This window comes from Halichoerus grypus, chromosome 5, assembly GCF_964656455.1.
Source record: "Halichoerus grypus chromosome 5, mHalGry1.hap1.1, whole genome shotgun sequence".
In the NCBI taxonomy this organism is placed as follows: Eukaryota; Metazoa; Chordata; class Mammalia; order Carnivora; family Phocidae; genus Halichoerus; species Halichoerus grypus.
In genome coordinates, this window is record NC_135716.1 from 139687644 (window position 1) to 139715138 (window position 27495).

The 27495-nt window shown below is 37.4% G+C and overlaps 1 protein-coding gene across 10 annotated transcripts in view; it reads left to right on the plus strand.

Moving 5' to 3' along the window:
- Window positions 1-21780, plus strand: part of LOC118546233 (uncharacterized) — a 567633-nt gene extending 545853 nt beyond the window's left edge. For 8 of the 10 annotated variants that reach the window (XR_013448159.1, XR_013448158.1, XR_013448160.1 and 5 more), the window contains 3 exons: window positions 13716-13864; window positions 19934-20021; window positions 20194-21780. The gene's annotated coding sequence lies outside the window, so the exon portion shown is untranslated. The remainder of the gene's footprint in view (window positions 1-13715; window positions 13865-19933; window positions 20022-20193) is intronic. The other 2 variants (XM_078073053.1, XM_078073054.1) reach the window with 2 other exon arrangements.
- Window positions 21781-27495: the final 5715 nt, after the last annotated feature.

The window sequence follows — 27495 nt, forward strand, 5'->3', positions numbered from 1 at the left end:
AGAGAAAAACAAAGCTGTAGGTATTTCAATTCCAGATTTCAAATTATACTACAAACCTATAGTAATCAAAACAGTATTATACTGGCACAAATATAGGCACATAGATCAATGGAATAGAACAGAAAGCCCAGAAATAACCTAACGTTTATATGGTCAATCTTTGACAAAAGAGGAAAGAACATACAATGGGAAAAAGATAGTTTCTTCAACAAATGGTGTTGGGAGAACTGGACAGCCAAATGCAAAAGAATCCAACTGGACCACTGGCTTACACCATACACGAAGATACATTCAAAATATGTTAAAGACCTAAATATGAGACCTGAAACTATAAAAATCCTAGAAGAGAGCACAGGCAGTAAATTCTCTGACATTGGACAGAACAACTTTTTTTCTAGATATGTCTCCTGAGAGAAGGGAACAAAAGCAAAAATAAACTATTGGGATTACATCAAAATGGAAAGCTTCTGCACAGCAAAGGAAATGATCAACAAAACTAAAAGGCAACCTACTGACTAGGAGAGGATATTTACAAATGATATCTCTGATAAGGGGTTAGTATCCAAAACCTACAAAGAACTGATACAACTTAATACCCAAAGACCAAATATCCAGTTAAAAACTGGGCTGAAGACATGAACAGACATTTCTCCAAAGAAGACATTAGATGGCCACAGACACATGAAAAGATGCTTAACATCACTCACCATCAGGGAAATTCAAATCAAAACTTCTATGAGATATCACCTCACACCTGTTAGAATGACTAAAATCAAAAACACAAGAATCAACAGGTATTGACAAGAATGTGGGAAAATAAGCCTCATAATGTTTGTGGGAATACAAACTTGGGCAGCCACTGTGGAAAACAGTATGGAGATTCCTCAAAAAGTTAAAAATGGAACTACCTTACAATACAGTAATTGCATTACTGGGTATTTACCCCCAAAATACAAAAACACTAATTCAAAGAAATACATGCACCTCATGTTTGTTGCAACATTATTTATAATAGCCAAATTTTGGAAGCAGCCCAACCCGTGTCCATTGATAGATGAATGGATATAGAAGATGTGGTATATATACCACATTATAAACAGACACACACACAATGGAATATTAGCTATAAAAAAGAATGAAATCTTACCATCTGCAACAACAGGGATAGAGGTAGAGAGTATAATGCTAAGCAAAATAGGCAGTGAGGGCAAGACAAATACCATATGATTTCACTCATATGTGGAATTTAAGAAACAAAACAAATGAAGAAAGGAGAAGAAAAGAGTGCGTTTCTGAGTTTATCTCTAACAATAGAGAACAAATTGATGATTACCTGAAGGGAGGTGGGTGAGGGGGAGAGAAATAGATTAAAGCATACACTTATAATGATGAGCACTGAGTAATATATAGAATTGTTGAATTACTACATTGCACACCTGAAACCAATATAACACTGTTAACTAACTTGAATTAAAATTTTAAAGCTTAATAAATAGAAGTCTGAATAAATTTAAGAAGATTAAAATCATATCAAGCATCTTTTGAAGCCCAACTGTATAACCTAGAAATCAATTACAGGAAAAAGCTACAAAAACACACACAGGGAGGTTAAAAAACATGCTACTACTCAACCAATGAGTCAAAAAAAAAAAAAAAATCAAAGACGAAATAAATAATACATGAGATAAATGTAAATGAAAAAAATGCCCCAAAATCTTTGGGATCCAGCAAAAGTAGTTATAAAAGGAAAGTTTGTAGTGATACAGGCTTATCTCAAGAAACAAGAAAAATATAAAAAAATCCTAACCTTTCACCAAAGAAGCTAGAGAAAGAACAAAGCCCAAATTTAATAGAAGGAAATAATAAAGATTAGAGCAGAAATAATTGAAATAAAGACAAAAAAATCCAATAGAAAAGATCAGTGAAACCAAGAGCTGTTCCTTTGGAAGACTGATATACTTTAATCAGACTCAATAAGAAAAAAAGGGGGGTGGCACCTTGGTGGCTCAGTAGTTAAGCATCTGCCTTCATTTCAGCTCATGATCCTGGGGTCCTGGGATTGAGCCCCAAATCGGGGTCCCTGCTCAGTGGGGAGCCTGCTTCTCCCTCTGCCTGCAGCTGCCCCCTGCTTGTGCACTCACTCTCTCTCTCTCTAATAAATAAATAAAATCTTTAAAAAAAAAAAAGGACCCACATAAAATCAGAAATGAAAGAGGAGAAATAACAACTAAATAACAAACAAAAATAACTAAATAACAACAAAAGAATACTACAAGCCAATATCCCTGATGAACATAGATGCAATAATTCAAAGAAATATTAGCAAACCAAACTCAACAAAACATTAAAAAAAACTAATAAGTCATTGAACACTAAATCAAAAACTAATGATGTACTTATACATTGGCTAATTGAACTTAAAAAAAAAATCATTCATCATATCAAGTGGTATTTATTCCAGGGATGGAAGGGTGGTCAATATTTACAAGTCAATCAACGTGATATATCACATTAAGAAGAGGAAGGATAAGGAGGAGGAGCAAGATGGCAGAGGAGTAGGAGACCTAAATTTCGTCTGGTCCCAGGAATTCAGCTAGATAGGGATCCAACCATTCTGAACACCTAGGAACTCAACAGGAGATCGAAGAAAAGAATAGCAGCAACTCTCTGGACAGAAAAGCGACTACTTTCTGGAAGGTAGGACGTGTGGAGAAGTGAATCTGAGGCGATATTCAGGAAAATAGACGGCGGGGGAGGGAGCCTCTGTCAGCCACTTCTGGCAAGTGATAGAGCAGCAGAGGACAAAATCAGAAATTTTAGAAGTCGGCTCGGTTGAGGGACGTCGCTCCAGTGGCTAAGCAGGGGGTGGAACCCTCGCAGGACAGTGTGGTCTCAGGACCCTCGGGGTCACAGAAAGACCGGGGGTGCCTGAGTGCGGCAGAGCTCCCAGGTATAGGAGTGGGGAAGCTGGCTGCAGCCGAGGAGTGGGCTCTCAGCTCGGGGTTGCCATAAACCGTGATCCAGGGCACAGTTGGGCCACTGCTCCTCCAGCAGGGACCCAACAAGCGGCAGATCCGGGGAGACTCCCCTTCTCCCCTGGGAGGAGTGGCGCGGCAGCGCACCGCAGGGATCTGCTGGGTTTGGAGACTCCACACCAAGTCAGGTGCCAGAGATAGAAATGCTCAGTCACAGGCCGGGTGAGCACAGCGTGCAACCGGAGACAGGGGAGACAGGAGTGACTGACTGCTTTTCTCTGGGGGCACACTGAGGAATGGGGTCCCTAATTCTCAGCTCCTCCGGGGCAGAGACTGGGAAGCCGCCATTTTCACTCTCGTTCTCCAAAGCTGCCCGGAAAGCTTGCAGGGAACAAAAGCTCCCGAGAGCAAACCCGAGCAGATAACTTAGCCTGACCTGGCAAGGGTGGGGCAATTCCACCTCCGGCAAAGACACTCAGGAACCACAGCAACAGGCCCCTCCCCCAGAAGATCAGCAAGAACAGCCAGCCAAGACCAAGTTTACCAATCAATGAGAATGGCAGAACTCCAGCACTAGGGGAATACTGCACATAGAATTCATGGCTTTTTCCCCATGATTCTTTAGTCTTTCAAAGTTAATCTTTTTAATTTTCTTTTTTTTCTTTTTCTATTTTTTAAAAAAAATTTTTTTCCCTTTTCAACCAACATCTTATCAACCCTTTTTTAAAAAATCTTTTTTATTTTTCATTTTTAGAGTCATATTCTATCCCTTCATTGTAGTTAACCTTATTTTTGGTATAGATATATAAGTTGTTCTCTCTTTAAAATTTTGGAATACAGTTTCTTCTAACAGACTAAAATATACCCTAAATCTCTAGTGTATGCCTTTGTTCTAGTCTCCTGCCTGATCACATTCTCTCCCCCTTTTTTAAATCCTCTTCTTTCTTTTTTCAACCAACTTCTTATCTTATCAATTCCTTTTATAAAATCTTTTATAATTTTCATCTTTACAGTCCTATTCCATCCCTTCATTGTATTTACCCTTATTTTTGTACATATATGTTTTTCTTTCTTTAAAATTTTGGGGGCAGTTTCTTCTAACAGACCAAAAGATGCCCAAAATCTAGTGTGTGGCACTGATCTATTCACCAGCCTGATCATATTTGATCATATGCTTTTTTTTTTTTCTTTTTCTTTTCTTTTTTCTTTCTTTTCCTTTCTTTTCCCCAAGTTTCAGGTCTCTTCTGATTTGTTTAGTGTATAACATTTTATTCTCTCATTTATCTGTTCTCCTCTGGACAAAATGACAAGATGGAAAAAATCAACTAGTAAAAAGAACAAGAGGCAGTACCAACTGTCAGGGACCTAATCAATACAGACATTAGTAAGATGTTGGAACTAGAGTTCAGAAAGGTGATTATAAAGATACTAGCTGGGGGCGCCTGGGTGGCTCAGTTGGTTAAGCGACTGCCTTCGGCTCAGGTCATGATCCTGGAGTCCCGGGATCGAGTCCCACATCGGGCTCCCTGCTCAGCAGGGAGTCTGCTTCTCCCTCTGACCCTCCTCCCTCTCATGCTCTCTGTCTCTCGTTCTCTCTCTCGCAAATAAATAAAATCTTAAAAAAAAAAAAAAAAAAAAAAGATACTAGCTGGGCTTGAAAAAAGCATGGAAGATATTAGAGAAACCCTTTCTGCAGAAATAAAAGAACTAAAATTTAACCAAGTCGAAATCAAAAAGGCTATTAATGGGGTGCAATCAAAAATGGAGGCTCTAACTGCTACAATAAATGAGGCAGAAGAGAGAATTAGTGATATAGACCAAATGATGGAAAATAATGAAGCTGAGAAAAAGAGAGATAAACAACTACTGGATCACGAGGGCAGAATTCGAGAGATAAGTGATACCATAAGATGAAACAATATTAGAATAATTGGGATCCCAGAGAAGAGGAAAGAGAGAGAGGGGCACAAGGTATATTGGAGCAAATTATAGAAAAGAACTTCCCTAATTTGGGGAAGGAAACAGGCATCAAAATCCAGGAAGCACAGAGAACCCACCCCAAAATCAATAAAAATAGGTCAACATCCCGACATCTAATAGTAAAACTTACAAGTCTCAGAAACAAAGAGAAAATCCTGAGAGCAGCTCGGGACAAGAGATCTGTAACCTACAATGGTAGAGACATTAGATTGGCAACAGACCTATCCACAGAGACCTGGCATGTCCAGAAAGGACTGGCACGATATATTCAGAGCACTAAATGAGAAAAATATGCAGCCAAGAATACTATATCCAGCTAGGCTGTCATTGAAAATAGAAGGAGAGATAAAAAGCTTCCAGGACAAACAAAAACTAAAAGAATTTGCAAACATGAAACCAGCCCTACAAGAAATCTTGAAAGGGGTCCTCTAAACAAAGAGAGAACCTAAAAGTAACATAGACCAGAAAGGAACACAGGCAATATGCAGTAACAGTCACCTTACAGGCAATACAATGGCACTAAATTCATATCTTTCAATAGTTACCCTGAATGTAAATGGGCTAAATGCCTCAATCAAAAGACACAGCATATCAGACTGGATAAAAAAACAAGACCAATCGATATGCTGTCTGCAAGAGACTCATTTTAGGCCCAAAGACACCTCCAGATTGAAAGTGAGGGGGTGGAAAACCATTTACCATGCTAATGGAGACCAAAAGAAAGCTGGAGTGGGAATCCTTATATCAGACAAATTAGATTTTAACCAAAGACTATAATAAGAGATGAGGAAGGATACTATATCATACTTAAAAGGTCTATCCAACAAGAAGATCTAACAATTGTAAATATCTATGCCCCTAACATGGGAGCAGCCAATTATATAAGCCAATTAATAACAAAAGCAAAGAAACACATTGACAACAATACAATAATAGTAGGGAACTTTAACACCCCCCTCACTGAAATGGACAGATCATCTAAGCAAAAGATCAACAAGGAAATAAAGACTTTAAATGACACACTGGACCAAATGGACTTCACAGATATATTCATAACATTCCATCCCAAAAAAACAGAATACACATTCTTCTCTAGTGCTCATGGAACATTCTTCAGAATAGATCACATCCTAGGTCACAAATCAGGTCTCAACCAGTACCAAAAGATTGGGATCATTCCCTGCCTATTTTTGGACAACAATGCTTGGAAACTAGAACTCAATCACAAGAGGAAAGTTGGAAAGAACTCAAATACATGGAGGCTAAAGAGCATCCTACTAAAGAATGAATGGGTCAACCAGGAAATTAAAGAAGAATTAAAAAAAATCATAGAAACCAATGAAAATGAAAACACAACTGTTCAAAATCTTTGGGATGCAGCAAAGGCAGTCCTAAGAGGAAAGTATATAGCAATACAAGCCTTTCTCAAGAAACAAGAAAGGTCTCAAATATCCAACCTAACCCTACACCTAAAGGAGCTGGAGAAAGAACAGCAAATAAAGCCTGAACCCAGCAGAAGAGAAATAATAAAGATCAGAGCAGAAATCAATGAATAGAAACCAAAAGAACAGTAGAACAGTTCAACGAAAGTAGGAGCTGGTTCTTTGAAAGAATTAATAAGATTGATAAATCCCTGGCCAGACTTATCAAAAGAAAAGAGAAATGACCCAAATAAATAAGATCATGAATGAAAGAGGAGAGATCACAACCAACACCAAAGAAATACAAACAATTATAAGAACATATTATGAGCAACTATATGGCAGCTAATTAGATAATCTGGAAGAAATGGATGCATTCCTAGAGATGTATCAACTACCAAAACTGAACCAGGAAGAAATAGAAAACCTGAACAGACCTATAACCACTAAGGAAATTGAAGCAGTCATCAAAAATCTCCCAACAAATAAGAGCCCAGGGCCAGAAGGGTTCCCAGGGGAATTCTACCAAACATTTAAAGAAGAAGTAATACTTATTCTTCTGAAACTGTTCCAAAAAATAGAAATGGAAGGAAAACTTCCAAATTAACTTTATGAGGCCAGCATTACCTTGATCCCAAAACCAGACAAAGACCTCATCAAAAAGGAGAATTATAGACCAATATCCCTGATGAACACAGATGCAAAAATTCTCACCAAAATACTAGCCAATAGGATCCAATAGTACATTAAAAGGATTATTCACCACGGCCAAGTGGGATTTATTCTTGGGCTGCAAGTTTGGTTCAATATCTGCAAATCAATCAATGTGATACAATGCATTAATAAAAAAAAGAACAAGAACCATATGATCCTCTCAATGGATGCATAAAAAGCATCTGACAAAGTACAGCATGCTTTCTTGATTAAAACTCTTCAGAGTGTATGGATAGAGGGCACACACCTCAATATCATAAAAGCCATCTATGAAAAACTCACAGAGAATATCATTCCTAAGGGAGAAAAACTGAGAGCTTTTCCCCTAAGGTCAGGAACACAGCAGGGATGTCCACTATCACCACTGCTATGCAACATGTGTTCCATAGTATTAGAAGTATTAGAAGTCCTAGCCACAGCAATCAGACAACAAAAAGAAAAAAAAAGCATCCGAATTGGCAAAGAAGTCAAACTCTCACTCTTTGCAGATGATATGATACTTTCTGTGGAAAACCTAAAAGACTCCACCCCAAAACTGCTAGAACTCATACAGGCATTCAGTAAAGTGGCAGGATATAAAATCAATGCACAGAAATCAGTGGCATTCCTATACACCAACAAGACAGAAGAAAGAGAAATTAACAAGTCAATCCCATTTACAATTGCACCCAAAACCATAAGATACCTAGGAATAAATCTAACCAAAGAGGCAAAGAATCTGTACTCAGAAAACTATAAAATACTTATGAAAGAAATTGAGGAAGACACAAAGAAATGGGAAAACGTTCCATGCTCATGGATTGGAAGAACAAATATTGTGAAGATGTCCATGCTACCTAGAGCAATCTACACATTCAATGCAATCCCCATCAAAATACCATCCACTTTTTTCAAATAAATGGAGCAAATCATCCTAAAATTTGTATGGAACCAGAAAAGATCCCGAATAGCCAGAGGAATGTTGAAAAAGAAAAGCAAAGCTAGCGGCATCACAATTCCGGACTTCAAGCTCTATTACAAAGCTGTCATCATCAAGACAGTATGGTACTGGCACAAAAACAGACACATAGATCAATGGAACAGAATAGAGAGCCCAGAAATGGACCCTCAACTCTATGGCCAACTAATCTTTGACAAAGCAGGAAAGAATGTCCAATGGAAAAAAGACAGTCTCTTCAACAAATGGTGTTGGGAAAACTGGATAGCCACATGCAGAAGAATGAAACTGGACCATTTCCTTACACCACACACAAAAATAGACTCCAAATGGTTGAAAGACCTCAATGTGAGACAGGCGTCCATCAAAATCCTAAAGGAGAACACAGGCAGCAACCTCTTCGACCTCAGCCGCAGCAACTTCTTCCTAGAAACATCGCCAAAGGCAAGGGAAGCAAGGGCAAAAATGAACTATTGGGACTTCATCAAGATAAAAAGCTTTTGCACAGCAAGAGAAACAGTCAACAAAACCAAAAGACAACTGACAGAATGGGAGAAGATATTTGCAAATGACATCAGATAAAGGGCTAGTATCCAAAATCTATAAAGAACTTATCAGACTCAACACCCAAAGAACAAATAATCTAATCAAGAAATGGGCAGAAGACATGAACAGACATTTCTCTAAAGAAGACATCCAAATGGCCAACAGACACATGAAAAAGTGCTCAACATCGCTTGGCATCAGGGAAATCCAAATCAAAACCTCAATGAGATACCACTTCACACCAGTCAGAATGGCTAAAATTAACAAGTCAGGAAATGACAGATGTTGGCGGGGATGCGGAGAAAGGGGAACCCTCCTACACTGTTGGTGGGAATGCAAGCTGGTGCAGCCACTCTGGAAAACAGTATGGAGCTTCCTCAAAAAGTTGAAAATAGAGCTACCATATGATCCAGCAATTGCACTACTGGGTATTTACCCCAAAGATACAAAAGTAGGGATCAGAAAGGGTACATGCACCCCGATGTTTATAGCAGCAATGTCCACAATAGCCAAACTGTGGAAAGAGCCAAGATGTCCATCGACAGATGAATGGATAAAGAAGATGTGGTATATATATACAATGGAATATTATGCAGCCATCAAAAGGAATGAGATCTTGCCATTTGCAACGATGTGGATGGAACTGGAGGGTATTATGCTCGGCGAAATAAGTCAATCAGAGAAAGACATGTATCATATGACCTCACTGATATGAGGAATTCTTAATCTCAGGAAACAAACTGAGGGTTGCTGGAGTGGGGGGTGGGGTGGGAGGGATGGGCTGACTGGGTGATAGACACTGGGGAGGGTATGTGCTCTGGTAAGCGCTGTGAATTGTGCAAGACTGTTGAATCTCAGATCTGTACCTCTGAAACAAATAATGCAATATATGTTAAGAAAAAAAAAAAGAAGATAGCAGGAGGGGAAGAATGAAGGGGAGAAATCAGAGGGGTAGACGAACCATGAGAGACGATGGACTCTGAGAAACAAACTGAGGGTTCTAGAGGGGCAGGGAGGGAGGATGGGTTAGCCTGGTGATAGGTATTAAAGAGGGCACGTTCTGCATGGAGCACTGGGTGTTATGCACAAAGAATGAATCATGGAACACTACATCTAAAACTAATGATGTAATGTATGGGGATTAACATAACAATAAAAAATTAAAAAAAACAAAAAACAAAAAACAGTATAGTTTTGGCCTGCGCGTGCACATGCACGCGCGCACGCACACACACATCAATGGAACAGGTACAGAACCCAGAAATAAGACCACAACAACATGGCGAATTAATCTAGGACAAAAAGATAAGAATATACAATGGGGAAATGAAAGTCCTTTCAATAAATAAGTGATGGGAAAACTAGACAGCTATATAAAGGGAGGAGGGGGGAGGGAGGAAGATCCCTTTTTTAGCCCATACACAAAAGTAAACCCAAATGGAAACCATAAAACTCCGAAAAAAGAAAATATAGATCATAATCTCTTAGATATTGGCTTTAGCAAGATATTTATGGATCTGTCTCCTCAGGCAAGGGAAATAAAAGCAAATAAACTATTGGGGTTATACTAAAATAAAAGGCTTCTATACAGTGAAGGAAACCATCAACAAAACAAAAAGGCAACCTACTGAATGGGAGAAGATATTTGCAAGTAAAATATCTAATAGATGGTTAATATCCAAAATATGCAAAGAACTTACACCACCCAACACCAAAGAAACCCAATCTGTTTAAAAAATTGGCAGAGAACCTGAAAAGTCTTTTCCAAAGAAGACACACAGATGGCCAACAAACATATGAAAAGATGCTCAACACCACTAATCACCAGGGAAATGCAAATCTGAACCACAATGAGGTATCACCTTACACCTGCCAGAATGGCTAGAATAAAAAAGATGAGAAAGAACATGTTGGTGAGAATATGGAGAAAAAGGAACCCTAACGCACCACTGGTGGGAATGTAAACTGGTGCAGCCACTGTGGAAAACCATATGGAAATTCCTCAAAAAATTTAAAATAGAAATACCTTATGATCCAGTAATTCCACTACTGGGTATTTATCCAAAGAAAATGGAAACACTAGTTTAAAAAGATCTATGCACCCCTAGGTTTATTGCAGCATTATTGACCATACCCAAAATATAGATGCAACCTAAGTGTCCATCAGTAGATGAATGAAAAAGAAGATGAAAAAGAATATGTGGTATAAACACACACACATATACTCACACACACAGACTCACACACTGGAGTATTACTCAGCCATAAAAAAAAAAAGAATGAAATCTCGCCATTTGTGATAACATGGATGGATCTAAGGGTATTACACTAAGTGAAATAAGTCCTAAAAAGAAAGACAAATACCATACAATTTCACCCATATGTGAAATCTACTTTAAAAAACCACCACCAACAAAAAAATCTCTAACAGAGTCCCAAATACAGAAAATGAACTGGTGGTTGCTAGAGGATAGGTGAGTGAGGAGGATGGGTAAAATAGATGAAGGGGATTAAGAGATACAAACTTCTAGTTATAAATATATGTCAGGGAGATGAAAAATACAACATAAGGACTATGGTCAGTAATACTGTAATAATGTTGTATGGTGGAAGACGGTGTCTACACTTATTTTGGTAAGCACTGAGTAATAAGTAGAATTGTCAAATCAATATGTTGCACATCTGAAACTAATATAACATTGCATGTCAATTATATTTCAATTAAAAATAGAAAACATACAACTACAGGTGTACCTAATTTTATCATGCTTTGCTTTATTGCATTTCACAGATACTACACTTTTTTTATAGATTAAAAATTTGTGGCAAACTGTGTCGAGCAAATCTATCAGCACCATTTTTCCAAGAGCACTTGCTAACTTTGTCTCCGTATGTCACATCTTGGTAAGCTTGTGCTATTTCAAATTTTTACATTATTCTATCATTATGGTGACCTGTGATCAGTGACTATGCTAAAAACTGAGTTAATTGTTAGCATTTTTTTTTTGGTGGAACTACCTTTTATTGAACATTTAAGAAAAGGCTAAAAATACCTGAAATATTTTTCTTTACAAAAACAAGCTCTATCTTATTACTACATAAAGTTTTTTTTATTAAGTTCAATTAGCCAACATATAGTACACCATTAGTTTTTGATGTATTGTTCAATGATTCATTAGTTGCATATAACACCCAGTGCTCATCAGATCACATGCTCTCCTTAGCATTTTATCAACAAGGTACTTTTTAACTATGCTGTGTACATTTTTTTTAGACATGATGCTATTGCACATTTAATAGGCTATAGTACAGTGTAAACATAACTTTTATATGCACTGGTAACCAAAAATTCATTTGCCTTGTTCATTGCACCTCATTATTGAGGTGATCTAGAACTGAACCCACAATCTCCAAGGTATGCCTGTATACATTTTAGCTTCAAAGATGCACTTTAAAAATACACTTTTAGATTCAAACACACAAATAGGATGAAAATAAATGGATGGAAAATTATATGCCGTGCAAATAGTAACAGAAATAAAATGGCTATTCTAAGAGCAAACAAAAGGCTTTATGATGAAAACGGTCATTAGAGTTTATTTATAACAATAAAAGGGCCAATCCATAAAAAGACATAATGATTATAAACATAGTTGCAACTAACAACAGAGCTCCAAAACACATGAAGCAAAAACTGACATTATTGAAGGAGAAATAGACAATTCAACAATAGAATTTAAAGACTTCAGTACCTAACTTTCAATTGTGATAGAAATAAGCAGAATGTCTACAGCAAAAACTAGACTTGTGCAATATTTTATATCAACTAGATCTAACAAACATCTGAAATTGACATCAAACAAGAATGACAAAACACGTATTTTTCTCAAGTTCATATGAAAAATCCAATACTCTTTGATGATTAAAACCTATCAACACATTAGAAATAGAAGAGAACTTCTTCAACTTGATAAAGGACATCTATGAAACACTGACACTAAACATGGTGTAGTAAATGAAGATTTACCTCTTAAGATCAGGGACAAGACAGGGTTGTCCATTTCTATTCAATATTGTAGATGAACTGGCCAGAGCAATTGGGCAAGAAAAAGGGGGAAACAAATGCATCCAGCTTGGAAAGGAAAAAGTAAAAGTATCTGTTTCAGCAGATCTTTTACATAAATTCCCAAGGAATCCACAAGAAAACTAATAGAAGCAATAACAGATTCAATAGGCCCATAAGAAACAAAGATCCAAAAATTATTTTTATTTCTAAACACTAGTAATGAACAATCTGAAAGTGAAATGAAACAATTTTATTTATGATAGCATTACAAAGAATAAAATGCTTGAAGCAAATTAAACCAAAGAAAAAAATTCACATAGAAATGCAAGAGACCCAGAAAATCTGAAACACTCACAAAAATAAAGAGGATGCATAATTTCCGAATTTCAAAACTTATTACAAAGCTACAATAATGAAGATAGTGTCTTGGTATCCTAAGAATAGATGTATAGAACAATGGAATAGAATTGAGAATCAAGCCACAGCCCAGATATTGTATGATTCTATTTATACAAAATATTCAGAGTAGGAAATTCATAGATGTAGAAAGTAAATTAAGAACTGGGGATGGGAGGGAGTGGGTGAACAGTGACTGCTAATGGATACAAAGTTTCTTCTGACAATGATGAAAATGTTCCAAAAATCAATAGTGATGATGGTTGTATAACTCTGTAAATATACTACTACTGGATTTTATATTTTAAAAGGTTGAATTTTATGGTATGTGAATATTATCTCAATAAAATTGCTATAAAAAAAGTAATCACCTCTTCAGTTATATTTATGGCATGTAGAATAGTTTGATACTATTTCACTTGAAACAGTATGCTATTTGATACTAAATTAAATATTTCTCTAAATTTAATATAACAATTACAATAGACTGTCATATAAGGGTTTTATTTTCCTCTTCCAGATTTCTCTGATTCTTTTCTATCCAGTTAATGAGTGTCCCAGAGACTCATCTCTATTGCATTTCTTTTTGTCCTTTTCCTTTTTCATGAAGTATTACTTAATACTTCTGTAAGAAGTAAAGAAAGAAGATAGCATTTAATTATTATTATTATTTTTTTTAGAAAACCTGGAATTTTCTGTTCTTCAAATTTTCCTCAAAGAACATTTTCTGAAGGGACTCATTTTTTAGGAACAGCGAGTTCACCCACTAATGCAAGAAGAGGTGGAAGGCAAGGAGAATGATGGAAAAGGCATTTCACAATTTATCAAGGTAAAAGCAACAACTTTTCATTTTCCATTTTAAAAAGTAAATAATTAGAAAAGGAAAGAAAGAAAACAGTGCTCATTGTTGTTAAGAAAATCAACGTTCACTTGCTCCTTTTTGCATTATAAAAGTAGAGGTCAGAGGTAAAGATGTGGGTAAGGAAAGTGATTCATACAACACTGAGGTTGAAAAGAACCTCAAAAATCTCTTGTTCAACCCCTCATTTACAAATGAAGAAGCCAAGGACCAAGTGACCTTCCATAGGACCAAGCACGTTACTGAGGTCTTCTGGTTTTGTTTTTCCAGTGCCTTTTCCTCGTTGTCTTTATGGAAAAGATGGTAATTTGTCCAGTATTCATTCTTTCCCCTTTACATTTAGAGAGAGAATTCTGGAGTTTTAAAGTCACACGGCCCAGTACCAAAGATGCTCCCTTTCCTAGTATGGGAGCTGGGAGATGTGCAACGTATGCATCTCCTCCCTAAAATGAAATTGCCTGCTTTCAATGTTTCATTAATCTTATAGTTATCTTGAACTGTAATGAAGAAACTTTCTAGAGAATGGCAAATCCATAGTTAGAGAAAATCTGCATTTCTGTATGACTTTATGGGGCAGAGGCTTCAACAGTCCTGGACCACTTACCTCTAAACTGTTGCATGAAAAAAACCCAAACTTCTTTCTTATATAAGCCACTGTATTTTGGAGTGTTAGCTTACAGCATCTTAACCTGTACCTAACAAGTAAAAACATGAAAGAAAGATTTCCTGAAGACAGAGAATGTACACTGACCATCTTTGCAGTCCCAGAGTGTCTGGTGCATGACAACTTTGATGAAGCACACTACTCAATAAAGACAAAAGTGCAAGAGGGAAAGGCAAGGAAAAACAGAAAGGGGAAATTGTATGTGTTAGCAAAGCAACAAAACTACTAGTTAGTGAAAACTAAAGTTGCTTCTAGGGGAACATTTCCACAGGATCTTTCATCTTTCTCTGCTAACTGTCACAACTTAGAGTCCACAGAGTTATCTACACAGAATTACAAAGGTATTTTGTTGTTGAAGAATTCCCCAGGCTTCCCCTGGAGGGTCCAGATTGCTTGCCTTGCCCTGATTCTGATTGGAATCATACCTTTTAATAGAAGAGTACACTTGTAGTTTTTTAAGAGCACACAGTTGGCATTATTCCAAACCACTTGAATATCCTGGAAAAGGGTATCTGCTGCCCAGAGCAGTCATGTTTTTCTTTAGCATGTGAGAAAAGCTGTGTTAGAATACAGATAAACCAGACAAGCCAGACCTGGTTGATAAATGGGTGACTAGCACTAGCAAGGTACCCCTCTAGTCTTTTAAGGTTTTTCAAGTGTGGGGTGGGGTGATGAAGATGCTTGAACCCCAACCCCCACCTCAAATAAGAGACCTATAACATGCATAGAGATTAAATTCCATTCTGGCCCTGAGGAGATCTATTTTCACTCTAGAAAGTACTTTCTGTATTAATATTCAACCAGTGAATGACAGGGCCTTGAAAACAAAATAAAAAAAAAAATTTTTAATGAAGGCAACAATATGAATGCACAGAAAGTTGTACTATGAAAGTAGGACTTTAAGGGACCTATCAATTCATCTTGTACATCCTTGGCCACTAATGGATTGTTCCCCAGAGTAAATTTCTAATTATTTTAACCAGGCTACTTTTAAATGACTCAGGTGGAGAGGGTTTTTACAACTTCCATTGGGGGAGAGTTTTCTGCGGTCTGATACACATCGCTGTTTCGAACTGGTTGGTTTGGTACGAAAATTTCCTTTTTAAATTTATTTGTTTTGTTATTTTCCACCAAGAACTTGCTATATTGGGAAGAATTAGGTTACCACATGCTGGTTTCTTATTCTATTCATTTCAGTGTGAATCTCTGTTCTCAGTAAAGTTTCAATCAGACTTCTGACAGCACATCCTGCTGTATGAATTCTATCTAGCCCTAGGGTCCTCAGGTGAACCCCCGGGGAGGGACTCACAGTGCCATCAAGAATGATTTCTGTCAGTACCTGGGGGCATCCTTCTGTCTGATCCATGCTCTTGTTTCCTTTCTATAAGGGCTGATCTGTTCAGGTATTCTTCTCTTCATACACAGAAACTAAACCTTATCGTTAACTATTCATTATACTCTAATAGTGTGTGATAAAATTTTTGATTTTTTAAACACAATGTAAATACACAGAATCATAGAACACTTTGTAATAACATTTAATATATTACTTCTACTGAGGCACTTGTCATATTATTTACTAACTTTCTCCAACCCAAATATTGTGGGCAAAAACTATGTCCTTTACTTTTTGTATCTGAAGTTTTTGTATCTCACAGAGCCTAGCTTTGTGTCTGACGTGTCGCAGGCACTAAGGACATAATTAAAAAAAAAAAAAAAAACATAACTGAAAGAATAATTATCTGGACTTTTTCAAGATTGTTATGATAAGACTCAAGATATATATAAAAGTATAGTTGAACTGCATCACCTTAATAAAATAGCTAGCATGTTGCTGTCTTCATAATTAAGTTATATATTTTCTAATTAAATTTGCATTTATACCACAGTCTCTCCAAAGAGTTGTCTTACTGAAATAAAAAATACATGGACTAGATTCAAACATTCTTTGGTTTCATTCACCATTATTTGTTATCAGTGTAAAGTTGGGTAGGTCATCTAAACTCTCTGAGCTTCTCTTTCCTCCTCTTCAAAATGAGCATAGCAATAATTATCTCATGGCCATGTCTTCAAGATTAAATGGGATCACTTATTTGCAGATATTTAAATTGGTGCTTGGCCTATAGTTTTTGTTTTTTTTTCTTTTTAAGATTTTATTTATTTGACAGAGAGAGTCACAGCGAGAGAGGAAACACAAGCAGGGGGAGTGGGAGAGGGAGAAGCAGGCTTCCCGTGGAGCAGGGAGCCCAATGTGGGGCTCGATCCCAGAACCCTGGGATCAGGACCTGAGCTGAAGGCAGACCTTAACGACTGAGCCACCCAGGCGCCCCTTGGCCTATAGTTTTTAAGCTGAATCAATTAGGATGCTTTAGCTGAGCAGATTCAGTTTCTGGTGAGAATTCTCTTCCTGCCTTGTAGATGGCTACCTTTTCACTCTGTCCTCCCTTGGCAAAGGGAGAGAGAGAGAGGAGAGAGAGAGAGGAGAGAGAGAGAGAGATCTGGTGACTCCTCTTATAAGGATACTAATTCCATTGTGGGGGCCCCACCTTAAAAACCTCATCTAAACCTATTACTTACCAAGGGCCCCACCTCTAAATACCATCACATTGGTAATTAGGATTTCAACATATGTATTTTGGGGGGATACAAACATTTAATCCATGACAGTCAGAATCGAGGTTGATAATTCAGTAGCTCAACAATGCTCATCATTGTGCTTTGTATCGTTGTGTTCTATCATTCTCCACATGATCACAACTTCTCTGCTGGTTCTTAATGATTGGTTGCCAAATACGTTGCTTAAAGAAATTGTCTTAGCCAGCAAATAGGATCTTCTTGGGCATCTCTTTTATTGGGGAGGCATGTTTTTTCTTTAGATCCTATTAAAACTGGTTACATTTTATGCTCCAGCAGCAAAAAATTCTAGAAAAGCAAGTTCCTATAATTTTAGACCCTTATAAAAAGCAGCAGGCTCTGCCAGACAGGAAGAAACGGAGAAAAGGTTATTGAGAAGAAAAACTAATGAGTTGTCAACCCCTTTACCCCTTAATTAATTTCAGGACAGGTTTTATTTGGTAAGCATATAGTAGGTGCTTTATAGTTGATTTAATGCTTATAATTTTACTCTATAAATGGAAAAATGAGGCAGATGATTACATAGGAAACAAAGAGTCAACCTGAATTGTAAATGAATCCGAAGTCTGAAATGCAGAAAAGAGCTCTAGAAGTACACATTTGAATTATTTATGTGCCTATACATCTTCTTACTAGCTGTGTTAACACTGGGGGCAAGTCCTTTAGTCTCCCTGATCCTCTGTCTCCCTATCTACATGAATAATTAAATAAAGCCCTAGTCTCCTAAGCTTTTTGTGAGTTTTAAAACAGGTAATATTCATGTAGGCATCTAAAATAATAGCAGACATATTATAGGCTTGTCCCCACTGTAGATTTAAGTCAAATCTAGGTCATCTGTTTAAAGGCTTTTGCTTTTTCCCCCACTATTACAACTATTCTGAAAATCAAGTGCATCACAGAAAGAAGACTCTAGAACCAGAGGATCCAAATCCTATCTCTAACTCCTTTTTATTTTTTCCCTGTGATCCTAACAAGCAAATTTTCCTCTCTGGCTTGTAAAATTGATTGTCCCTATTTATAGAGTATCACAAGAACTCATATCAGTCAGTCACTGTGCCTATCCTATAGTAGGCACTCAATCAGTGAATGAGCAGCATCTTCAAAGTATTTGGGGGGGGGGTAGAAATATGATTAAGATACCAGATATAAGTGAAGATGAGGAGAAACTAGAACTCTCATACACTGCCACTGGGGGTGCAGTTCTACAACTACTTCGGAAGTTTCTAAAATATTAAACATACACTTACTATACTATCCAGCCATTTTACTCCTAGATATTTACTCAGAGAAAAGGAAATATATATCCATACAAAGACTTGTACACAAATGTTCATAGCAGTTTTTTTTTTTTGCAGTTGCTCCAACTGAAAGCAACCCAGATATCCATCAACTAATAAAAGGATAAACAAATTGCAATGTAAATCCACACAATGAAATATACTTGGCAATAAAAGGAAATAAAAAATAACTATTAGTCCATGAAACAGCATGGATGAATCTTAAAACAATTATGCTGAAACATTCTAGACCGAAAACATAATATATAATGATTCCATTTATATAAACATCTAGGGGATATAAATTAATTGATAGTGGCAGAAAGCAGATCAGGAGTTGCTAGGGATAAGGATCAGGGAAGTACAGGAAGGAATGATTACCAAGGGACATAAAGCTTTAGGAGGTGATTGGTATGTTCACTATTCTGATTACTGTGATGGTTTCATAGTTGTATATATTTGTCAATCATATCAATTGTGCACTTTAAACATGTACAGTTTATTTTATGTCAGTTATACAGCAAAAGGTTTAAAAAAAAAAAAGATGGTAAAAGTCATAACCCAGTAGGTGCACTCTTCTGAAGCATAGAGATACAACCAGATGATTAAGTTAAGTGGACCAGGAACAATTACCATGTAAATGCATTTGTAGGTCAATGACTAACCGAAGTCTAATGAATTATTTTAACCTACATGAGGATTTTCAAGTAAAAGTGGCTTTGGAGCTAGGATGTGGTCTCAATTAGAATCTTAAGCAAAATAGGGCGTGCCCGGATTCACAATTCTCACCTTGCTTAATTGAAGTGAGTCTTGCCTTTGCTGTGGAGCTGGGAGCTTGCTTGTGCTTTCAATTGTCCCCATTTTGCTTGATCCAGAGCTCTTGATTTATTGCTAATCCCTCCACCCCCTTGCAATTTGATGGCCATGTTCTACTTCTCAAGCACCTCTCTAGCTTATTATTTCTTTAATTGCACCCCTTACCCATGCTGCTCTCCTTGGTCACATTTGCCCAATTAGTTTCTTAATTTTAGACCAGGGACATAGCCTTGTGCATCACAGTTTTTTAACTGCCCTGACACTCAAAATGATGAACGTAAATAAATACCTTTAACAGAAGTTGCTCTTCCCATTCCAATTCCAAGACAAACTTGTAATTTTATAGATGGTTCTGTAATCTAGTATCTTATTTTTGGAGAAAAAAAATAAAACTCATAAGTGGATAGAACAGAGAAGAAATATAGCTTTCAGGGTGACTTAGGTGGAAAATATAGGGGAGAAAGAAAGGTCAGATTTCAATTACAGAAAAATATAGTGTGTGTGTGTGTAGAGTTGCCTGTGTGTGCTCAGACTTGCTAAACTCTTTCTGTTTGGAGAGCCTTGGCAAGGCATTCTATTCCAGATGTGCTTTACACTGCCCATCTCCTTTCAAAACAACTCTTATCTTCCTTTTCCTCTCCTGGCAAGGGATTGTGGTGAAAAGGAAGATGTCAAGATTCTGAGTGGAGATGAAGACTAAGGTTATTTAGAAACCAACAATAGGAGGTAACCCAAGGTAGGTGATATCCAGCCTTACCTCTGGGTATTTCTTGCTCCAAATGTTGGGTGATATTTTCTGCCATTCAAAAGTCTTATGGAAGGGGATGTGTTCCATGAGGTCAGCATGGTCTTGAATTCTATTTAAGATGTTAAGAGTCCTCATTTAATCCAGTCTTTTCATTTTACAGGTAGAAAAATTTAAAACTCAGAGAAAATTATTTGCCTAGGTCACACAGTTAAAAGAAATGATTGGGGAAAAGGAAAACTTCTCTGGGGAATAAAGAAGCCAGACAGTGAGCCGGACTTAAGAAAGCAGTATGCATCAATGGCAGCTGACACCTGAAGGTGAACAGACAAGGAACATTCAAGTGATGCTGGAAATAAGGGCAACAAAAAGGCTGTTGAAGATTGTTGACTGGTTCAACCTGCTGCTGGATGGGCCTCTTGTTGAATATGGTTTCTCAAACAACCATCTCTAGTGGACGATGTAAAGCAGGGCAAACACTCAAAATTCAAACAGAAAATTGTTTCCTCTGGGCTGGCAAGACACAAAATCAAAAAGCTCTGTAAATCTGGACTCCCATATGTGATTCTCAGCTGGTGTGAGTCCCTGAATGAATTACATGCAGCCACAGAAATTAATGCTACACACATGGGGACTCAACTTGAAAGGAAGAATTGCATCTGAGAGGACTCTGCCAGGCATTAAGGAACTCTGGAAAGTAGACAGAATCCACATTGATATGGTATGCTAGCTATGGAAGACCCCCAGTGACATTATGATCAAGCACAGGAATAATGTATAATAAATGAGCAAGGACACAAATTGAAAGAAGAGCAAAAAAGCAATAAAATGGTGCCTTAATATTCAGTTTCCAATAGTTGGGTGGACTAGGTGGGTGTTAACTCTCACTTTCCTGCCCATCGGAAATGCTGCCTTGTTCTGAGTGAATTTAGTGCTCTTTACACCCGTTGAAGCCTGTAGTCAAATGATTTAGGATGACCCCTTTTCCTTCTGGCCTCGTGCTAATTGACTTGAGAGTGAGTTACAGTCCCAAGAGAATAGCAGCCACACACTGGGTGTATTTTTAATGTCAATTTCTGCAGGAGCTTTTACATAAGGAAATTGTTGTAACAATTATTCTATCCTGGGCCATAGGATAGATATTGATTTTTAGCCTATTAGATAAAGAAGGATAGATGGGTCTATGTAAATGCAAAATGGGATGACAGTCACCTGCGTCTTTATGTAAAGCAGTGATACCCAGATACTTGGGGAGTTGTGTTATTTTTACTGCTCTTTGGAGAGTCTTATAGATTTGGAAAGCTGGGAAACAAGGCAGCTAAAGGATGTTTATGGCTATAATTATAGGGCTAATAAATAGAATTGAGATTAGTAAACTCCTAAGTAAGGAATATCAACACATGTACCCAGAAATGCGTTCTTTTTGTCATTAATAGTGGCTTTTTGTATTTCTAACAAGTCTAAAATGCCCAGGAGACAGAGTTGTCATGGTGTACAACTCAAGGAGCAAAATTCACCAGCAGGATTGCCTGGAGAGACCATAAATACTCAACTGAAAGGGTGCCTGGGTAGCTCAGTGGGTTAAGCGGCTGACTTCGGCTCAGGTCATGATCCTGGGGTCCTGGGATCGAGCCCCAAATCTGGCTCTCTGCTCAGTAGGGAGTCTGCTTCTCCCTCTCACTCTGCTCCTCCCCACCCCACTCGCTTGCACTCTCCCTCTCTCTCAAATAAATAAAATCTTTAAAAAATATATTGTGTAAGACTGATGAATCACAGACCCGTACCTCTGAAACAAATAATAAATTATATGTTAAAAAAAAAAAAAAGAAGAAGAAGAAGAAGATAGTAGGAAGGGAAAAAATGAAGGGGGGGAATCAGAGGGGAAGACAAACCATGAAAGACTATGGACTCTGAGAAACTAAGGGTTCTAGAGGGGAGGGGCGTGGGGGGATGGGTTAGCCTGGTGATGGGTATTAAAGAGGACATGTATTGAATGGAGCACTGGGTGTTATATGCAAACAATGAATCATGGAACACTACATCAAAAACTAATGATGTAATGTATGGTGATTAACATAACATAATAAAATAAAGTTAAAAAAATCCATAAGAAACTAATAATTAAAAACAGCTACTTGTTAAAATGTTGACATTATTATATTGAAATATATTTACATAAAGAAAAAAATGTAAAAAAAAATACTCAATTGAAAATCATGTCCTACATTGCAGCATAGAAGAATATAATGTACGTATGCATTTGAAAGGTGCAATACAAGGATATGTTAGAAATAGGAATTCAAATTCCAAATTTGAAAATAATTTACTTAAAAACACCTAAAGTTGACTAAAGTTTATCTCTATAGTGACATCATTCTATTTAGACTTGTTGGATTTGTTTTCTTGGGTGGAAATGGAAAGATGGAATACATTATGCAAGAGACAGGGATCTGATACAAGTTTTGGTCAGAGGAAACACAAAAAGCCCTGCATTGCTAAAGCAGGCAACTTAAACAATATATGCCATAGAAATATGGACCTAAATTTATAGAAACAGACATTTTGGTAAGAGAGGAAAAGCCAAAACATGTTTCACATTTTGCCCAAGGTCTATATCCTAAAGTGGGTGAAGGGCCAGATCTTAGAGGTCAATTAGGATACAATCTTTCAAGAAAAAAAGTAAGACCCAGGTTGGGAAGATGAAAGATTAGGAGGATTTTGAGCTCATCTCCAACAGATTCGTGGAGGCAATAACTACATCTATGCAACAACCACAAAGACTGGCAGAACAAATCTTATATAGCTAGTCATAGAGAAAAGGTGACATTGAAAAGGGTAGGAGTGGTGGAGGTGCAGTTGAGAATCAAACCTGGGGTGTGACTAACCACAAATAGGAGGGACATCACAAGCCCAAAGGAGTGCAGGGATCAGAACCCACACTGGGCATTCCAAGCCCTGGAGACTTATACTGGGTAGATGAATCCCCATAACATTGACCTTTGAAAATCAGTGAGGCTTAACTCCAGGAGCTTTGAAAATCAGTAAGGCTTTCCTCTAAGAGAGCCAGGGGATGATAGGAAATAAAGCCCCCACCCTTAAATGACTCAGCCTAAGACACAGCACAGAAATATCAGCTTAAAACCCCTGGGGTATACATGAAGGGACTATACTGACTAATCTTAAGACTTGTGCCAGAGTGGCAGGGATCTGTATGAGATTCCTCCACGAACAGGTGCTAGTGGGTGCCATTTTTCTTACCCTCCTTCAGAAGAGATAGCCAGACACTTGTGGAAGCCAGTTTTAACATTCTCCATCTACCTTGCTAACACTGTGTGCCCCAACCCAGCATTCCCCTGCAGACCCCTCCCCACCCAACCTGTCTGCTTTGGCAGGTGTTCCTCCAAAGCAGCTTCTCCCTGCTACACAGCAGGCAGACGTAGTTGGGACCGATGCCACAACAAAGTGACCCCTTCCCTGGAGGGTGGTGGGGGATGGGGGTAGAGATAACTCCACACATCAGAGTGTCTAGTTTCTGCAACTGAGTCTCTTAGCTGTCTGTGTAGGGAGCAAGCCCTACCATTTGGTGCACTGGTAGCTATGGCAAAGGATAATTACAGACAGCTAGGCTAAGTGCAGGTGCCACCCATCAATGAGCCTAGGCAGCTGTAGCCAACCCTCTTAAATGTGTGGGGACAAACCCTGCTCAGTGCCTCCACAATGGGCAAATCAGGTCATTGCAACTGGCTCGGCTGAAGGCCAGCCACATCCACCAGCAAGACCACAGAAACTGTGGCTCAGAACAATAGGAGAATGCATGATGACTGTACAGAGGACAGGCCCCTGGAGTGCCTGATTCTACTAACCAGTAGAAATTGCATTATAGGACACCATAGGACCTCTTCTACACAAGGCCACTACTTTCAAATGAGGAGACATGGCTTTCCTACCTAATACACAGAAACAAACACAGTGTTAGACAAAAAGAGGGGACAGAAGAATATGTCTCTGAAAAACAAGAATCACAGAAAAAGAGCTAAATAAAATGGATATAAGCAATATGCCTGATAAAGAGTTCAAAGTAATGATCATAAATATACTACCAGACTTGAGAAAAGAGTGGATGGACTTGGTGAAAACATCAAAGAAATAAAAAAAAAAGATACAATCAGATCCGAAGAATACAATAACTGAAATAAAAAATATAGTAGAGAATAACAGCAGACTAGAGGATGTGAAAGAATGGATCGGTGATCTGAAAGATAAGGTAATGGAAAGCACCCAAACAAAAAGAAAAAATTTTTAAAAATGAGAGTAGTTTAAGCATCATCATCAAGTATAATACATTCACATTATAGGGACCCCAGAAGGACAAGAGAGAGAAGAGGGTGGAAAACTTGAAGAAATAATGGCTAAAAACTTCGCTAACCTGGGAAGGAAACAGACATCCAGATGCAGGAAGCACAGAGAGCCCCAAAAAATGAACCTAAGATGAACCATCAGGACACATAATTAAAATGACAAAAAAATAACAAAGAATGTTAAAAGCAGCAAAAGAAAAACAATTACATGCAAGGGAAACCCCATAAGGCTATTGGCTGGGTTTTTTTTAGCAGAAACTTTGCAGGCCACAGGGAGTGGCATAGATATATTCAAAATTCTAAAAGGAAAACACCTACAGCCAAGAATATTCTCCTGGTAAGATTATCATTCAAAATTGAAGAAGATAAAGAATTTTCCACAGAAACAAAAGTTAAAGGAGTTCATCACCATGAAACCAGCCTTATAAGAAATATTCAAGGGAATTCTTTAAGGGGAAAGAAAAAGCCATAACTCAAAGAAAATTATTAAAGGAAAAAAATCACAAGTAAAAGCAAACACATAGCAAAGAAAGTAGATTTATAAAGCCATTATGAAAGTCAAAACAAGAAAGTAGTAAAGTCAATTACATCTACAAAAATTAATGGTCAGGGGATACACAAAATAAAAAGATGTAAAATAGGACATATACATAATGCATGGAGAGAGAAGTAATAATTTAGTAGTTTTAGAATGTGTTTGAACTTAAGCAACCATCAAATTTAAATAGAGGCAGAGTTAATACCCATTCTTCTTAAACAATTACAAAAAATACAAGAGGAAGGCAAACTTCCAATTTTATTCTATGAGGGCCATAGCACCTGATACCAAAACCAGATAAAGACACCACAAAAAAGAACTGCTAGCCAATGTCTCTCATGAATATAGAGGCAAAGTCCTCAACAAAATATTACCAAGCCAAATCCAACATTAAAAAAAATCATAAACCATAATCAAGCAGGATTTATTCCCAGGATGCAAGGGTGGTTTGATATTTGTAAAACAATGTGATGTCACATCAATAAGAGAAAGGATAAAAATCATATGATCATTTTAATACCTGCAAAAAAAAGCATTTGGCAAAGCACAACATCCATTCATGATAAAAACTGCCTGCAAAGTAGGTCTAGAGAGAACATATCTCAACATAATAATGGCCTTATGCAAAAAACCCACAGCCAGCATCATACTCAATGGTGAAAAATTGATAGCTTTTCCCCTAAGGTCAGGAATAAGACAAGGATGTCCACTCTCACCACTTTTATTCAACATATTACTGGAAGTCTTAACCACAGCATATTGACAACATAAAGAAATAAAAGGCATCCAAATTGGTAAGGAAATAATATTCTATTTGCAGATGGCATGATACTATACATAGAAAACCCTAAAGACCTACCAAAACACAACTAGAACTTATAAATGAATTCAGTAAAGTCACAGGATACAAAATCAATGCACAGAAATCTGTTGCATTCCTATACACTAATGAAGCAGCAGAAAGTGAAATTAAGAAAACAGTCCCATTTATAATTGCACCAAAAGCAATAAAATATCTAGGAATAAAATTAACCAAGGAGGTAAAAGACTTGTACTCCGAGAACTACAAAACACTGACGAAAGAAATTCAGGATGATGCAAAGAAATGGAAAGACATTCCATTCTCATGGAAGAACAAATATTGTTAAAATGCCCATACTATCCAAAGCAATCTACAGATTTAATGCAGTCCCTATCAAAATACCAACAATATTTTTCACAGAACTAGAACAAGCAATTCTAAGATTTGTATGGAACTACAGAAGACCCTAAATACCCAAAACAGTCTTGAAAAAGAATAAAGCTGTAGGTATTACAATTCCAGATTTCAAGTTATATTACACAGCTGTAGCAATCAGTGTCAGTCTGGCACAAAAATAGGCACATAGATCAAAGGAATAGAACAGAATACCCAGAAATAAACCCATATTTATATAGTCAATTAATCTTGGACACAGGAGGAATGAATATACATAGGAAAAAGACCGTCTCCTCAACAAATGGTGTTGGGAGAAACTGTACAGTCAAATGCAAAAGAATCAAATTGGACCCCTTTCTTTCAACATACACAAAAATAAACTCAAAATGGATTCAAGACCTAAATGTGAGACCTGAAACCATAAAAGTCCTTGAAAAGAGCACAGGCAGTAATTTTTCTGACATTGACTCTAGCACCATTTTTCTAGGTAGGTCTCCTGAGGCAAGAGAAACAAAAGCAAAAATAAACTATTGGGATTACATCAAAATAAAAAGCTTCTGCACAGTGAAGGAAACAGTCAACAAAACTAAGAGGCAAATTACTGAATGGGAGAAAGTATTTGCAAATGACATCTCTGATAAGGGGTTAGTATCCAAAACATACAAAGAACTGATACAACTCAATACCCAAAACCAAATATCTAATTAAAAACTGGGCCGAATGGGGCGCCTGGGTGGCTCAGTTGATTAAGCGACTGCCTTCGGCTCAGGTCATGATCCGGAGTCCCGGGATCGAGTCCCGCATCGGGCTACCTGCTCAGCAGGGAGTCTGCTTCTCCCTCTCCCGCTCCCCCCTCTTGTGCTCTTTCTCTCTCTCACTCTCTCTCTCAAATAAATAAATAAAATCTTTAAAAAAAAATAAAATAATAAAATAATAAAAAAAATAAAAACTGGGCCGAAGACATGAACAGACATTTCTCCAAAGAAGACATACAGATGGCCAACAGACACATGAGAAGATGTTCATCATCATTTATCAACAGGGAAATGCAAATCAAAACTACAATGAGATATCTTCTCACACCTGTCAGAATGACTGAAATCAAAAATACAAAAATCAACTGGTGTTGAGGAGGATGTGGAGAAAAAGGAACCGTCTTGTAGTGGTGGTGGGAATGCAAACTAATGCAGCCATTTTGAAAAACAGTATGGAAATTCCTCAAAAAGATAAAAATAGAACTACCCTACAATTCAGGAATTGCACTACTGAGCAAAAATACAAAATACAAAAACACTAATTCAAAGGGATATATTACCCCAATGTTTACTACAGCATTATTCATAATAGCCAAATTTTGGAAGCAGCCCAAGT